Source organism: Triticum urartu, chromosome 3A (genome assembly GCF_056163025.1).
Source record: "Triticum urartu cultivar PI428250 chromosome 3A, HENAU_Tu73, whole genome shotgun sequence".
NCBI classification, from domain to species: Eukaryota; Viridiplantae; Streptophyta; class Magnoliopsida; order Poales; family Poaceae; genus Triticum; species Triticum urartu.
Genome location: NC_141875.1, coordinates 379119015 through 379137962, shown reverse-complemented (window position 1 = coordinate 379137962; position 18948 = coordinate 379119015).

Sequence of the window (18948 nt, the reverse complement as noted above, 5' to 3'; positions counted from 1 at the left end):
GTGTGTGTGTAGGGGGGGGGGGTCTTTCTAGTTCGCATGCATATATACTCCATCTATAGGTCTCTCTCTCTCTCGCACACTATGTATGATTCTCCAGTCCAAGCTAAATGTCTTGGGTGCACTCATCGTACGCACACAAATTCCTTGTCTCATTGCCCGTAACTCTCTCACGCACCACTCTGTCGTCTCGGAGCCCTTCTCTCTCTCAAACTCTCCATCTCCTTGGGTCACACATACACATGCATATCTCACTTGCACTCGATAGACCCATCTAAAAATCTATCTCTCTCCCTCGTTCTCTCTCCATCTCACACGCACACACACACAATCTCATGCCTAGCCATGTATGATGGTCTCTCACTCAACTGTAGGCACACTCAGTCCCCCTATATGTATATGACTAGCTAATTCTTAGTCTCCATCACAAACATGTGCATGGTCTATCTCGATTTCTCTCGGGGCATCTTTCTATCATCCATGCACCTCGTCCCTTGATCTCCACCCATATAGTCCCCTCACGATCTCGAGGGGTCTCTCTATCACAAACACACACTCTCTCCCTCACCATGCGTCCCTCTCGACTTTTGTTCCTTGTTGGCCAGACCTCTATTGGACATGTGCTATAGGGGTGTCTCTCTCCGTTGCAAACAATCACGCACTAGCTATCTTCGTGTATCTCCTCACCTCGGTTTTCTATCTCGGAGATGCATGCACGATATGTTTGCATAAGAAACGAACAAACACACACTCTCTCTAATTTATAGTTTGTTGTCCCTTTATTTTTCACACACATACTCTTTTTGCACACTCACTCATTCTTCTTCAGACGCACTTGATCTCTCTCGACTTAGGCACTCTCTTTGGTCCATATCATATAGATTTCTTGAAAAGTCAAACATCAGAAAGTTTGACAATGTACGTGGAGAAAAACATTTACATCTAGAACGGCAAACATATACCATTAGATTCATCATGATATGTAGCCTCGTATGATGTATCTTTGGTATTATAGATATAAATAACATTTGCATAAACCTGGTCAAAGTTTCCAAAGTTCTACTTCTAAAAAATTTATAGGCACTGCATTATCCAGCGGATGGAATATCTCTTTCCCCCTCTCAGCTATCTGACGCACCACTCAGCCTTATCGGGGCTCCTCTATCTCTCTCAAACTTTATATCTCCCTGATTCACACATACACATGTCTCGCCCATGCTACATAGACCCATCTAACACTCTCCGCCCTTGTTCTCTCTCTATGTGACACGCACCCACTAAGTACCATAATCCCTCACTCCATCATAGGCGCACGCACTCCCCCCTAAGTATGATTATCTCTCACTAGCCATCAGGAACACATGTATTGTCTCCTTCCATCCGTACGTCTATCTCGATATCTCTCAGGGTATCTTCTATCACGCACACACCTTGTCACTCGATCTCCCACCCATGTAGTCCCATCACGATCTCCAGGGGATATCTCTATGACAAACATACACTCTCTCCTCCCCATGTCTGCATTTTCTTCATACGTCTCTCTCGACCTCTCTCCCTTGTTTGTCAGACCCCTCTTGGCCACGTGCTAGGGGTATTTCTCTCTTGGTTGTAAACAACCACACACTATCTCCTCACCTTGCTTCCGCCGTCGAAGATGCATGTGTGATATGTTCGCATAAGACACACATGCTTTTTCTCTACTCTTATCATGTGTTGTCTATGTCTCTTTCACACACGCACACACACTTTTTTAGTCACTCTTTATATTTCACACACACACTCTCTAGTTTGGTACCCTCTCACGTCCATAAGCATATGGATGTTTTGAAAAGTCAAACCTCAGAAAAATTTGACCAGGTATATGTGGAGAAAAACATTTACATCTGGAATGACAATTAGTTTCATCACAACATGTACTTACTTCATACTATCATTTATCTTTGGTATTGTAGATATAAGTAATTTCTTTATAAACTTGGTCCAAGTTTCGAAAGTTTGACTTTAAAAAAAATGTTGGCACTACATTATCGAACGGAGGGCGTAGCTCTTTCTCTCTCTCTGCTATCTCTCACGGGTCTCCCCTCTCACTCCAACACTCTATACTGATGGATTATACGGTCACTGTGTCAGCATATAGCTCCATATATTGTTTAGCTGACCGGTCAACCAGTCCACATGCTGCCTTGTCAGCTCGTGTTCTCTATCTTCGTGTGCTGGCCCATGTGGTAGTGGGTGAAAATAAGTAAACTAGAGGCCCATCTGACACGCGGTGAAGTAAACAAAGTTGAAACCACTTGGGGTAGCACCCCGCAAGCTAGTAAATTGAGGGAAAACTTCTTCCGCGTGAAGGATGCACTCGTGCACAATTCACCATTGCGCGGTGGCATGCACAGAAAGACGTACAAGCGCACACCCAGCAGGCCAGCACACAACACACACCAGCACACGTGTACACCGGCGCCACTGCTGGCTGAGATGGACGGCGAGGCAGCCAACAAGCGGAGGCGGCTCAAGCCAAAACAGCATCCGGCGAGCCTGGACTTCATCAACAGCCTTCCCGACGACATGCTGCTCGTCATCATCGGCCTCCTCCCCACCAAATCTACCATGCGGACCGCCCTGCTCTCCTGGCGGTGGCGGCCCCTCTGGCGCCGCGTCCCCCTCAACCTCACCATCGATAGCTGCCTTTGTGATGGGGATTGCAAACGCATGGCCGTAGTCTCCATGATCCTTTCATCGCACCCTGGGCTAGCTAGACACCTTGACATCCGCATGTTTAGTACCAACTGCAAGGTCCAAGCCGAGTTCGACGAGTGGTTCTTATCACCCGCCCTAGATTAGCTCGAGGAGCTCAGCTTTGAAGCTACATGATGTCTCTATCTGCCGCCGTCCATGCTCCACCTCACGCCAACGCTGCGCCGCGCAAGCTTCAGCTCCTGCTATCTTCCCTAGATTAATGCCGCGCCCGCCCTTCTTCTCCCTCAACTAAAGCAGCTCGACCTCTCCGACGTTAGCATCTCGAAGAAGGCTATGGAGCACCTGCTCTGTAGCTGTACTGCGCTCAAGTACCTTCGTCTTGAGTAGATCCACGGGTTCTTTAGCCTCCACATTGCCTCGACGAATCTCTGATGGATTTATGTGTCTTTGTAACAACCCAAATTTTCAATTTGGAATGTTATACATAGGTGATTTATGCATATCATATTTTACTGCATTTCGTTTCTCGATCCTCGATATTCTAAGCAACTCAAGGACACACAGAGAGAGTTGGGGATTTCACGTTTCTCATATTTGAATTTTATCAAATATTGAAACAAGGATCATTTTGGTTTTAATGATTTTCTCTCCGAAAATATTTCATATCAAAAAAATTGAGAGGAGATAATATGACTTCTCCAAAATAAATGAAATATTGGAGGAAAAATATTAAAATCAAATAAATGATTTTATTGCAATTTTATTCGAGTTAGGAAAAATATATGTTTTTCAAAATTGCATTAGAAACCCAAATAAGTGTTCACTTTGTCCGACATATTTTTAGATAACGGGGAAAATTTATTTCGGGATTTTTGGAGTCCGTATAGTATTTCTTATCTTCGTTTTTCCTGCGTGTCGGATTTTTTTTTTAAAAAAGGTAACTGACCTAACCGGGCCGTGCCCGACTAGGACACCGCCCGGCCGGCCTTATAAGCCGCCCCGGCGACCCCCCCTATGGCCCGTCCCGCCGCCGCAGCCCACCCGCGCCCCAAACCCTAGCCGCCAGCCCCGCCCGCCTCGATCCATGCGCCACCGCCGCCGCCTCCCGTCGCCACCCGCCGGAGCCCCGCCACCGCCGGAGTCCCCCGCCGCCGCCGAAGTAACCGCCGCCATCGTCACAAACACCGAGGTAGCTGCCGTATTTTTTAAAAACCGATCGGTTTTATTTCGAAAATCAGATTCATTTTTTTGCTTAGATCGGTTCGGTTTTTCCATCGGTTTATTTATTTTGCGGCCGTTCATCCGTATGTTCGTTTTAACGAACGCCGTTCATCCGTTAGCCGCAGACAGCGCATGTTCGTTCGTTAGCCTGTTCGTCAGTTTTTCTTTTTCCAAGGCTTTTCGTGATTATTTTCGATCACGATTTCTGCCCTGATTTTCGTTTTAGTATAACTTTTCGCTCGTTTAACAGAATCAGGCGATTCAAATGCCTAGGCCTTCATCTCGAAGCCCTCTTTCTGTTTAACCAACTTGAAAATGATTTTGGTACTGTAAAATTTGACTTCAGTCTAGAATAGTAATCAGATCTTGTTTCTTTCGCAGTTTGTGTTTCGTTGCTCCGTTTGATTTGATTCTTTTTGCAAACCGGAGTTCTTTAGTTTAACTTTCTGGTTAGATCTTCTTATTTGAGTTTTACCCGTGCATATTTGCTTGATTGCTTATGTATGCTATTGCTTGCTTGCGATAGAATACCCGGAGTGCGAAGCGTGCTACTACGAGTCACTAGGTTTTGCAGATCGTCAGCAAGGCAAGTAACACATTGATCATACCCCTTTGTTACCCAGTTTGTATGCATTAGTTACAACCCTCATACATTGCATGAGTTGGATCTCTTAACATGTGGGTTTGGGAAGTAGATGATGAGGTAGAACCTATTACCTATTTTATTATCAAAGCCTTGGGAGTTACTTCTATGTTATGCTTATATTGCCATGCTATGCTCGTAGACGTGGATTGTGTTTGAGTGTATCCATGACAGATGTGAGATTGTTTATTAATGGTTCAACTTAAGGTGGCAACTTTAACACACATCTGGGTGGATTGCTTATGGGCACTTGGAAAATCCAGTGTTGTCCTAGGATATCTCGGAGTACCCGTGTGATCATCCTATGGTCTGCTACCCAGGCTCAAAGGGATCATAAGATTTATTCATGCTAGAAACTTATGTGTGCAGCCACAAGCCATTATGGGCTCTGGCATAGTTGATTATGTGGCATGACCTCTTCCAGTGGTAGGCTAGCAAATGTAAGGGATGTAGGTTGGTATTGTCTACCCGGGGTTAGAGTTAATGCTTCTGAAAGACTGTGTCTCGGTCATCCGTTTCTCAAACACCATGTAGTATGAGAAATCCAATAGAGGAGATCGAGCCTTGTGGGGAAAAGTGCGCAAACCTCTACAGAGTGTATAAACTAATCATGGTTAGCCGTGTCCCCGATTATGGACAACTTGAGTATCTGGTACTTGAATTATTGATTTGATCTTATCACTCTAAATTAATTTGTTGGGTTGTTAATGATTACTTTAATGGGGATTGAGTTGGAGGAACCTTCTCAATGATGTTTCAACCACCATGATAGTTAAATAAAATTTATTCCTTTGTTGTAGGAAAAAATTGGCTTTTCGCAAAACAATATAGCCATAGAGCCTCCACCAGCCAGATATGCATGTAGTGATAGCATTTATCTATTCATTGCTCTACCGTGTTATATTGCCAGCATATTCCATGTGCTGACCCGTTTTTGGGCTGCAACGTATCATGTTGAAGACTTTTCAGATGAGCAGTAAGGTTCGCTAGGCCGTTGTGGTGCACTCAGCTATGTCGTTGGAGTTGATGGACTCACTTTATCTTCCAAGCCTTTAGCTGTTATCTTATTAGATGGCCTTAAGCCATATTTATTGTAATAAGTTATCTTTGGAGACATTCGATGTAATAAGTGTGTGATTGCTACTATGTGTGTCAGCATTCCGATCCAGGGATGACACCGAAGCACAGAGACTTGACCGTCTGAGGTCGGGTCCCTACAAGATGGTATCAGAGCACACACTGAATGTAGGACATGACCACTAAGAAAAGCCATAGGTCACTCTTCTCAACTCATTTCTGACTCCTCTCCATTTTCTACTCTTTAGGATGGCGGACTCAAGGAACAAATTTTAACAACCTAATGAAGACACACCCTTTGGACGACACTTGAAGGAAGTCACTAGATACCTGAACATCGGAATACCAAGCTTCACCGGGACCTACACCGCCACTTTACCAGAAGAGGAGCGATGGATGATTTGAGTTCAAGTTCTAGGAAGGACATTCATGCTAGTTACGGAGCCCATAGAATTTTCCTTTGATGCACCAACCTGGAGTCTAGGAAAGAGCATGGCAGCCCACATCGCCATGGGGCGCATTGACGAAGTTTACCATAAGGATCTCAAGGATACTATATACCGGATATGTGGGCGCCGAGATGAGCAATGGGAGATAGTCAGCACCAGGAGGGACAGATCCATTGCAGCATTCATCCAGGAGCTAAACCAGCACATTCGACGCCAGGAGAACCAGATGTGCACAAGCATGATAGATTTGAAGAAGGTGATGAACAGGATCACAGAGCTAGAAGAGGAGCTCAAGTCTACACACGATGGATATGAGGAGGAAATGACGATACTTGTGGAGATGAATGGCAACCTGGCGAGGAAGCTAGGAGTTTTCATGGGAGACCCCGCACCAGAAAGAGAAGACGACGAGCCCAAGGAGATTCGTTCTGCGGACTACATCATCATCGACGACACCGACTGCGACCCTGACGATAGTGATGATGATTATGAAGACGAAGCTGGAGCGGATATCATGGAGTCTTCCACCGATCAAAATTTCTAGATGACCACCATATGATTAGTAGTATTCCCCCTGTATATAGTAGTAGTCTCAGCACTTTTTAACGCTAGTTCTAGACCGATTGTATGCCCTTGCTTGATTGATTGAGTGATACGATATGATTGTGTTTGTCTCATGTGCATATGGGTAGTGCTTTCTGACTAGACCTCCTTTCTATTCTAATCTCTCCCCTCTAAACCCATCAAATGCCTCCAAGACGTGACACCGGATTTTTTTTCCCACCGGAGATCACCCAGTTGATCCAACAGCAGAATGTCTTGATGCAGATATTAGTTCAGAACCAAGGCAACAACAACAACAACCCTTCGCCACCACCACCAGTTGACAACTTAGCCCACTTTCTAAGGTTGCAGCCGCCGGTGTTTTCCAGTAGCACCGAGCCCATAGTTGCGGATGACTGGTTACGCAAGATTGGAAGGGAGTTGACCACCGCAGGTTGCACTGATGTTGAGAAGGTGCATTTTGTCGCACACCAATTGGATGGACCAGCAGCATCATGGTGGGGGAATTACACAGCCACCTTCCCGATAGCCAATATCACTTGAGATCAGTTTTAGCAAGCATTCTGCACAGCCCATGTCTCAACTGGAGCTATGAGCATGAAGAAGCGTGAGTTCCACAACTTGTGCCAGGGGAATCGTACTGTGGCTCAGTACGTAGATGAGTTCAGTAAGCTATCCCGTTATGCCCCTAATGATGTGGCCACAGATGCCGCAAAGTAGGAGAAGTTTGTGGAAGGGTTGAATGATGAGATGAGAATGCAGTTGATGGTGGCAACATTTAACAACTACCAGGAGTTGGTAGACAAGGCTCTTATGATGGAAGGGAAGCATCAGCAGATTGAGAGCTGCAAAAGGAAGTATGGACAAGGAAAGTACAATTCTGGAGCTCAGCAGAAGCCTCGTTTAACCCCGAACTCGGGAGGATATACCCATAATCATGGAGGCCATACTCACAATGGAGGAAGTTTGCATAACCACATTGGCCCCAAGAATGGAAATGGGAATGGAGCAAACAACATTCAGAACCGCTCCACTCCAACCAAACCCGCCAAGAGGGATCTAAGTCACGTTACTTGTTTCAAGTGCGGGAAGACTGGACACTATGCCACTGAGTGCCCTGAGGCAAAGTACGGTAATGGCAATGGAAGCGCTGGGAAGAAGCCCAACCCTTTCAATAGGGGACAAGTGAACCACGTGAACGTGGAGGAGGTTGAAGATCAGCCTGATGCAGTTATCGGTAAGTTTTTTGTTAAGTCATTTACTGCAGTTGTTCTTTTTGATACTAGTGCATCGCATTCATACATTTCAAGGGGATTAGTGGATAAGTTTAAGTTACCCACCTTAGCCCTTAGTACACCCTTGCTAGTAAGCTCACCCGGTGTGGAGTATATGGCCAGCCGATGGTGCGATCGGATACCCTTAACCATTGGTAGCCATGTTTCCCCCTCAGACCTAGTAATTTTGGAATCACAAGGTTTGGATGTGATACTAGGAATGGATTGGCTCTCTAAGTATGGAGGAAACATTGACTGTGCTAGCAGGTCTATTCTACTCACCACCCCGGAGGGAAAAAGGATCAAGTATGTTTCCAGGCATGCGCCGAGGAGGACCCAAGTAAATTCTCTCATGAGAGTTGTTCAGGAGGAAGTGCCGGTAGTGAAGGATTACCCAGATGTATTTCCAGAGGAGTTACCAGGCATGCCGCCAGATCGAGACATCGAGTTTTTGATAGAACTATTGCCAGGCACCGGACCGATATCAAAGAGACCATACCGGATGCTCGCAAATGATCCAGAGGAGATGGTTGGAGCTCATAAAGTATTATGATATGAAGTTGCACTATCATCCAGGGAAGGCCAATGTCATAGCAGATGCTTTGAGCCGGAAGAGTTATGTCAATACCCTCGTAAGCGTAGGTATGCCAAAGGAGTTGGTAGAAGATCTCAGGGAGCTACGTTTGGAGATAGTTCCTAAAGGTTTTGTTGTAGCATTAGAGGTTCAGTCAACATTATTGGAAAAGATTCGAGAAGCTCAGAAGGATGACAAAGAAATTGCCAAAATAAAGGAGAAGATGAGTGAAGGAAAATCCAAAGGCTTCGTGAGGATGAGCACGACACCTTGTGGTTTGAGGACCGTGTATATGTGCCCAATAATGTAGAGATCAGGAAGTTGATACTACAGGAAGCTCATGATTCTCCATACTCGATACACCCCGGAAATACTAAAATGTATTTGGATTTAAAGGAGTGTTTCTGGTGGACCGGAATGAAGAAGGATATTGCCGAGTATGTAGCGGTATGTGATGTATGTAAGAGAGTGAAGGCAGAACATCAGAAACCAGCAGGATTACTGCAGCCTATGACGATTCCCAAATGGAAGTGGGACAAGTTTGGCATGGATTTTATCACCAGATTACCCAGGACCTGATTGGGATATGATTCTATCTGGGTAGTAGTGGATCGTCTGACCAAAGTAGCTCACTTTATCCCAGTGAAAACCACCTATACAAGTGCGAAGTTGGCCAATATATACATGACCATGATCGTATGTCTGGACGGAGTTCCGAGGACCATCGTATCAGATAGAGGAACACAGTTTACTTCAAAGTTTTGGCACCAACTGCACCAGACTTTGGGAACCAGGCTGGAGTTCAGTACAACTTTTCACCCGCAGACAGATGGACAGATCGAGAGAGTCAATCAGATTTTGTAGGACATGTTGAGAGCTTGTGCGCTAGATTATGGATCTAGTTGGGATGACAACTTGCCCTACGTGGAGTTCTCTTACAACAACAGCTACCAGACCAGTTTTAAGATGGCACTGTTTGAAGCCCTGTATGGAAGAAGATGCCGTACACCGTTGATGTGGGATGAAGTTGGAGATCGCCAGTTGTTTGGACCGGATTTGATTAAGGAGTCCGAAGAGAAGGTTAAGCTGATTCGAGATAGACTGAAGGTAGCTCAGTCCAGACAGAAGAGTTATGCAGACTCGAAACGCAAGGAGGTAGTCTATGAAATCGGAGATAGAGCATATCTGCGAGTGTCACCTCTTCGGGGAGTTAAGCGTTTTGGAGTTAAGGGAAAATTAGCCTCGAGTTTTGTAGCACTGTACCGTGTTTTGGAACGCATGGGAGAGGTTCCCTACAAGTTGGAGTTACCCGAAGGACTGTCAGGAGTTCATGATGTGTTTCACGTTTCCCAGTTGAAGAAGTGCCATGCCGAGATGGCCAATATTCCTCTAAGAGATATAGTGCCCCTGGAAGCAATACAGTTGGATAATGATTTGACGTATGAGGAGAAACATGTCAAGATTCTTGAGTTTGCCAGTTGAGTTACTCGGAGCAAGGTTATCAAGTTTTGCAAAGTTCAGTGGAGCCACCATACCGAGGATGAAGCCACCTGGGAACGAGAGGATGATCTACGCAAAGACCACCCACACCTATTTTCTAGCCAACCAGAATCTCAGGGCGAGATTCATCTTAAGGGGGGTAGGTTTGTAACATCCCAAGTTTTCAATTTGGAATGTTATACATAGGTCATTCATGCATATCATATTTTACTCCATTTCATTTCTCGATCCTCAAAATTCTAAGCAACTCAAGGACCCACGGAGAGAGTTGGGGATGTCAGGTTTCTCATATTTGAATTTTATCAAATATTGAAACAAGGATCATTTTGGTTTTAATGATTTTCTCTCTGAAAATATTTCATATCAAAAAAAAGAGAGGAATTAATATGACTTCTCCAAAATAAATGAAATATTGGAGGAAAAATATTAAAATCAAATAAATGATTTTTATTTGGTTTTTATTACAATTTTATTCAAGTTAGGAAAAAATATGCATTTTTCAAAATTGCAGTAGAAGCCCAAATAAATGTTCACTTCGTCCGGCATATTTTTAGAGTACGGGGAAATTTTATTTCGGAATTTTTGGAGTCCGTTTAGTATTTCTTTTCTTCATTTTTCCGGCGCATCGGAATATTTTTAAAAAGGGTAACCAACCTAACCGGGCCATGCCCGACTAGGACACCGCCCGGCCGGCCTTATAAGCCGCCCCCGCGACCCCCCTGTGGCCCATCCCGCCGCCGTAGCCCACCGGCACCCCAAACCCTAGCCGCCAGCCCCGCCCGCCTCGATCCGCGCCCCGCCGCCGCCTCCCGTCGCCGCCGCCGCTGTCACCGCTTGCCGCCACCGTCGCCGCGCCGCCACCCGGCGGAGCCCCGCCGCTGCCAGAGTCGCCCGCCGCCGCCGGAGTAGCCGCCGCCGTCGTCACGAACACCAAGGTAGCCGCTGGTTTAAAAAAAATAGATCGGTTTTATTTCGAAAATCATATTCGTTTTTTATTAGATCGGTTCGGTTTTTCCGTCGGTTTATTTTTTTTGCGGACGTTCGTCCATACGTTCGTTTTAACGAACACCTTTCATCTGTTAGCCGTAGACAGCGAATGTTCCTTCGTTAGCCTATTCGTTAGTTTTTCTTTTTCCAGGGTTTTTCGCAATTATTTTCGATCGCGATTTCTGCCCTGATTTTCGTTTTAGTATAACTTTTCGCTCGTTTATCGGAATCAGGCGATTCAAGCGCCTAGGTCTTCGTCTCGAAGCCCTCTTTTTGTTTAACCAACTTGAACACGATATTGGTACTGTAAAATTGGACTTTAGTCCAGAATAGTAATCGGATCTTGTTTCTTTCGCAGTTTGTGTTTTGTTGCTCTGTTTGATTTGATTCTTTTTGCAAACCGGAGTTCTTCAGTTGAACTTTCTAGTTAGATCTTCTTATTTGAGTTTTACCCGTGCATCTTTGCTCGATTGCTTATGTATGCTATTGTTTGCTAGTGATAGAATACCCGGAGTGCGAAGCATGCTACTATGAGTCACTAGGTTTTGCAGATCGTCAGCAAGGCAAGTAACACATTGATCATACCCCTTTATTATCCAGTTTTTATGCATTAGTTACAACCCTCACACATTGCATGAGTAGGATCTCTTAACATGTGGGTTTGGGAAGTAGATGATGAGGTAGAACCTATTACCTGTTTTATTATCAAATCCTTGGGAGTTACTTCTATCTTATGCTTATATTGCCATGCTATGCTCGTAGACGTGGATTGGGTTTGAGTGTATCCATGACAGATGTGAGATTGTTTATTAATGGTTCAACTTAAGGTGGCAACTTTAACACACACCTGGGTGGATTGCTTGTGGGCACCTGGAGAATCCAGTGTTGTCCTAGGATATCTCGGAGTACCCATGTGATCATCCTACGGTCCGCCACCCAGGCTCAAAGGGACCATAAGATTTATTCATGCTAGAAACTTACGTGTGCAGCCACAAGCCATTATGGGCTCTGGCATAGTTGAGTATGTTGCATGACCTCTTCTAGTTGTAGGCTAGCAGATGTAGGGAATGTAGGTTGGTACTGTCTACCCGGGGTTAGAGTTAATGCTTCTGAAAGACTGTGTCTTGGTCATCCGTTTCCCAAACACCATGTAGTACGAGAAATCCAACGGAGGAGATCGAGTCTTGTGGGGAAAAGTGCGCAAACCTCTACAGAGTGTATAAACTAATCATGGTTAGCCGTGTCCCCGGTTAGGGACAACTTGAGTATCTGGTACTTGAATTATTGATTTGATCTCATCACTCTAAATTAATTTGTTGGGTTGTTAATGATTACTTTAATGGGGATTAAGTTGGAGGAACCTTCTCATTGATGTTTCAACCACCATGATAGTTAAATAAAATTTATTCCTTTGTTGTAGGGAAAAATTGGCTTTCTGCAAAACAATATAGCCATAGAGCCTCCACCAACCATATATGCATGTAGTGATAGCATTTATCTGTTCATTGCTCTACTGTGTTATATTGCCAGCATATTCCATGTGCTGACCCGTTTTCGGGCTGCAATGTATCATGTTGCAGACTTTTCAGATGAGGAGTAAGGTTCGCTAGGCCATTGTCGTGCACTCAGCTATGCCGTTGGAGTTGATGGACTGACTTTATCTTCCAAGCCTTCCGATGTTATCGTATTAGATGGCCTTAAGCCATATTTATTGTAACAAGTTCTCTTTGGAGACATTCGACGTAATAATTGTGTGATTGCTTCTCTGTTATAAGTCCTTCAAGTACTGTGTGTGTCAGCATTACCGATCCAGGGATGACACTGAAGCACAGAGACTTGACCGCCTGAGGTCGGGTCGCTACAGTCTTGCTGGCCCCGCAACAAGACATCAATTGGGAAGAGATCACTCCACCTGTTCCATGTTATGGTCATTGCAAATGCGCCTTTCCTTCAGAGATTGCTTGTATCTGATCTAGAAGGTCCAACAAAAATCAAGGTCATTGACGCACCGAAATTGATAGCGTTGGTGTATTCATGTGCCAAATTCTCTGAACTCTTTATTGGATCTGTAATCGTTCAGGTACATCACTCATCTTCTTCTCTGTCTTCTTGACATTCACATTTTAAAATTTCTTCTTGATGTATTTACAACTGCCATCCAGAAAATGATTCCCACAAGCTTGACCCAGTCTATGCGCACAGTGAAGATCTTGGCAATAAAATCTATCGGCCCCAATCTGGATCAAGTTGTTGGATTCCTTACATGCTTTCCGTGCACGGAGAAGCTACTCATCGAGGTGAAACTTCTTTCCTATTAGTAAATGGTAATCACAACGTAGCTCAATTTTTTCGTAATTTTCCCAAATTACGATGACAAGTGTAGTGTTCAAAACTGCATCTACGGACTGCACCGAAAGAAATGTTTTTAGTATTTTTTCTCACGTGATCACCTGCATCGTGTTTTTTGTTGTACTACTATAGTAGCCTAGGCTAGTCATAGTGGAAAGTAACTTAGACTAGTAACTCTATGGTTACCCTAAGAGAAAGTACTACCTCCGTCCTGGTTTACTCTTCCTATTTTGTAGTATCAAAATTTGACCATAGATTTAACTGACAAAATGTTAATGCATGTCACTAAAAATTATATCGTTGGATTCGTATTTGAACATAATTTCAAATGGTATAATTTTTGGTGACATGCATTGGCATTTTCTTAGGTAAATCTATGGTCAAAATTTTACACTAAATACGAGGTCATAGAAAAGTGGGCTATAACGGCCCTCCACTATGTAGGTCAAAACATGTGCCAAATTCACTTGTGATGCATTTGGCATCGATGTCCCTCCATTTCTCACCTATTGCCCCAATCTGGTTCACCTACTTTGCTCCGGTGGTAAATTAACTCACGCAATGAAAAAACAGTTGCGTGGGAGAGGGAGAGGCCCGAGGCAATAAGAAAACACTTGTTTGGGAGAGTGAGAGGCTGGTGTAGTTGGTTTGATTAATCTATTTATACATGTGGTTCTGTGTGCATAGCGGTGCCAACTCTCTCACATCGCGAGAGCAGTGCCAAAATCTTTTGATTTACATCGGTGTGTATTATGTGGCATACTTTTGAGAAATATGTCATCGGCCACATAGTGGAAGGCAACAAATGCCCAACTCTGCACGTGCTCCTAGGTAAATGAGAGGAAAGACAAAGAGAGAGAGAGAGAGTGAAAAAATATCACTAGCCAGCCAAACCTATCGTATGAGCAAATGATATTGGTACCTGTTGATGACATGGCAATCTTATACAGCTAGCTGCTCTAATATGTTCTCTTCTTTTGTAGATAAAAAAGACCCCGAAACTGAAAAATGAGCTGCACTATAACAATCTCATTGAATGCCTTGATCTCCATCTTACATAGATTGATTTGATCGACTACCGAGGTAGCACATCTGAGATTAAATTGGCCAGGTTCTTTGTTCTAGAGGCAAGTGTGCTCAAGGTAACGAGGTTTGGCGTTCTCTGGTGCAACAATGAAAGGCGTGCTGATCACCCCAAGCGTCTAAGCCTATAGGACAAAGTCTCCACAGAAGCTGGATTTGTTTTTGAAACCTCAAGTGACCGGAGACTCAGAAATTTATTTGCCCATTAGTGACTTGTCAAGGCGGTGGATTTTAGTTTGTACGATAATGTTGCATCCACCTAAAGTAACGAAAGTTCTTACATAAACTTCCTAGTAATTCCCTCTTCGTTAGTGCAACATTACTCCTAACATTTGTAATATCAGTTTGAAACTTGTAATATTGCTGTATCCTATTCCTGTGTTTTCAAAATCCTACCAATCAAAGAGGTCCTGAGTTGGTGATAATGTTGTGTCTGCCATCTTTCACCAATAGCCGTCGCATCTAGATCAAACGCACACAAACCAAACTTCTGCAGTTTTGCAAAAAGATGCCTGCACTTGTTCCCTATTTACAAACAACTCCTTGTCTCTCACAATCAGCCTTATCTCCTCCCCACCACATCTAGAAGGCCATGGTAAAATCTAGAGCGATGACCGCTGCCGGTGTCGTCCACCCCCAATATTGGCGTTCCGTGCAATGCACAGGCATCTACGCACGGGAAATTATGTCAAACATGGCTAGTTGTAAGCAGGCTAGCTCTACAGTCATGATGATAGTGACTGCAGACGGTGAGGCTGACTATGGTTTGCCAAACACAACACCTACACTCAGGTGTCATCTCCGGCGCAGGGCCTTGTCACTTCACTATGAGGAGCAGCACATAATAATTTGACCAACGGGTAGTATAGTACTACTCCATTGGTAGTACTACTACTAGTACTAGCACCACCGTCTGGATTTAGTAGTACTACCACGTCCATCTGGATTTAGTATTTGACTAGCAATATCTAGTAATGCATGTCACAAAAAATGTACTACTCCCTCTGTAAATAAATACATGGTGTATTGTTTTATTCCTTCTGGTAGATGGCTCAAATCTTAAGTCTCATCAATCAGACTACTATTGTACTCACCGAGTGCTCAGCTTGGTAAGCTACCAACAAAAAATTGCAATCAAAGACTACTATTGTACTCCCTCCGTACTGGTGCATTAGTCATGTTATGAAAACCTAATAGTAATCCCAAAACTTTTAGGCGCAGTGCATTAAGTACCCACCTTGTTCCCTATTTTTGCCACAAAAAAAGAAATCACCCAATACGAGACGTGGGGTGCGTATGCATCCAATGACTTGAGACTACTCCCTTAGTCTAGGTGTATAAGTCATCTTAGAGCAAGTGAAAAAGAGGTGTGGGCTCTCATGCAAGAGCCTAGCTATATCCGAATTCCTAGGCCGATAGAATAAATATGAAGAAAGAGAGACAGAAGATGAGAACAAGTAGTACTCTTATAGCCAGCCTTATAGCTAACCTTATTGTATGAGTGGCTACAAGTGATGGCTCTATATGACATGGCAACATCATATAGCCAGCAGCTGGCTGTACTATTAACCATGCTCTTAGGTTGTGCACCGTGACCAAGACAAAGGGGAAAGCGAGAGAACTTAATGTCTTTTTGCTAATTAATAGCATTACATGCAATGAACTTATACTAGTGTCATGCATATGACACTAGTCTAAGTTACTACCTTCATAGTGCAAAGTAACATAGTAGTGTTGTCATAGATGGCTTCATTTATTAGCTTGTAGACTCATCTTTTCTTGGAAAACGCTATGTTACAGTAACATATTATGTTACTCTAAACACATCTCTCCTCATTAAATACATGCCACATAAGCAAACTTGTCTTGGACTGTGGTATGTTACTTGCTAAGTTACTCCCACTATAACTAGCCTTAGCACAACATTTTTGGTTACATGCATTGACATTTTATTAATTAAATCAAAGGTCAAAACATGGCGCAAAATGCAAAGGGGACCAATAAACTAGTAAACATCAAAGTTCTCTCATTTGGCCCCAACTAGAGGTCCGGTGAGATGACTATACTGCACCGGCACGGAGGGGGACACAGCTTCATTGACTTACTCCACTTGCCTTTAGGTGTATGACATTTGGGCCCAACAGGTGGCTGGCCCACCTGTCATACAGCCAAAGGCAGGTGCAGTTAAGGCACCGGAGCTCAGTCCCACAGGGACGCATCTTCATTGACTTACTGCACCTGCATTAGGTGTATGATAGGTGGGCCCAACTAGTGGCTGGCCCACCTGTCATATAGCCAAAGGCACGTGCAGTAGAGGGCCGAGGAGTAGATGGCCAACACACACGTCGCAAGATCAGTTGACTAGAATCTAGACCCATGGAGGCGATGAGCACGAGCATCAGCCGACTGTGCCAGATGGTCCACGACGCTGGCCTGCGTCCTGGCACCGAGGAACATCTCCAGGTCGTGCTTAAGGCCGCTTGGAGGATAGCTTCGTCTCCTTGTTTGATGAGGTCCTCGTTGGCTTCCTCGACAAGTTCACCATCGTTAAGAAGCTCGCGGACGACCTTGACGTACGCCTCTAGCCCACGCGCCCAGGCTCTGCGATGCCCAACACCCTCAACAGCCTCTATGGTGACAACCTCTTTGACGCACTATTGGCCCTGCGACTGCCCGCCATCGCGCCGAAGAATGTTCACCTCGAGGTCGCGCTCACCGCGCAGTGCCTAGCGCAGCAAGACACTGTCAACATAATCACCCATGTCTACGCGCAAATTGTCCACAAGGACTAGTACGTGCAAGAGGAGGACGATAGGTCGCTGTCCTTCTTGAACCGCAAGGCCACCTTGGACGGCATTGTTCAGAAACATGTTGAGCTCGCCGCCAACGCCGCTGCTCCTCACACGTCGGTTGGTGACCCGGCGCACTAGGGCGTGAGGATGTCGTTGATGGATCCATATGTATCTTTATCTTTCCGTCAAATCCATGTAGTAGTATATGGTACTACTAGTAATTATCTTACCTTTCACATCAATTTCATAATTTTCGTACATACTCCATGCATGAACCGCGCCAAAACCAAACTTCTCATTACTCTAGGGAAAATTGTTATTTCTATCTATCGACCGCGCCATGGAGTAGAACCAAATTTTACAAGTTACAAGTTCAAAAGTAAAATCCTGTCGTGTTCGCATACGTCGCACCCCCACATGGTTGGTCCGGCACGCGGCTCAAGGGGGAATTCGTGCTGTGTTGCATTTTCACTTACTAGTGGGACCAGAGTTGAGTAAACCGACTATTGGCAAACCCCCACCCCTCCCACCGCGCGATGGCTGAGAAAACAGGAGGGAGAAGAGATGGTTGTAGCATGGACTCCAAGAAATTTGGTGTCGGATGGGACTCGTGTGGGTGGCATGTGCCGTACTGCTAGACATGAATGCTAGTTATGGCCCATGCCACCCCACTATATCGAGCCTATATAGAGGTGCTGGTTACGTAGAAGAAATTTCCCGGAGTCAGTGCTCAGCCCTCCTCTATCTCTCTTCTTAGCCAGCCAGTAGACGCGCGGAGCCCATCGTCTGTTTGCTCACATGCGGTCCCACATGTCAGTGAAAATTCAAGAGGACCCACTGAACCTGCACATCTTTCACCTCAACGTGATGGTGATGAAAAACAAATCCAATAAAGATCTTTGGTGGCCACTTTTGGAGTTACTCAAGTGTAGTAAGATTCTATTTACAGTTTAACCCAAGATGCACATCACGTGGCTTCAACTACCACTCCATTTTCTTGTATGACACGACCTGGATGCTGGATGTCCCACGTGTCGGCAAAAGGAGGAAGAACTCGACCAAATCTTCTCCACATTTAGACCGGAGGAGTAGGAAACACGGCAAGCCCTGTGCCTACATCATGCTACTACGTACAAGCCCACCTCACGCAGTCACGCTATCACCATATTTCTCGGCCTCCGTGCGACACCTAGCTCTAGTTGATGTAACTAGAACTAACTATTGTGCTAGCATACTCCGGTATTGGTTGGCTCTATGTGATGTGGCAACTTCATATGACCGGATGCTGGCTTTACTACTATGGCACTAACACTCCAAGAAGTGTGTCGAAAACCATTCACAAATTGAGTTTATGACATGCATATGCAAATGTACCATTCATTACATACAACAAGTCATCAACAACAACGACAACGAGGATACATCAGTACAAAAAAAGACACTTCCATGATGATACGTGTTTGTCACAGTAGGTCACATTTTCTGTCATGCATGTACATCGATGATGATTTTATGACAGAATCAAGATAGTCATACTCGTGCTGTCATAGAAGTGTTCCATGACATTACCAAAATTATCATCACAGAAGTGTCCACTTCCATGATGATAAATGGCGTGTCATGAAAGTGCTTTCGTCAAGGGTGACCGACACGTGGCATCCACCATAACGGGTTGCCATTAAGCTATCGAGTCCGGTTTCGGATCCGATAACCCGTTAACAGCCCAGACCAATGGGGATTT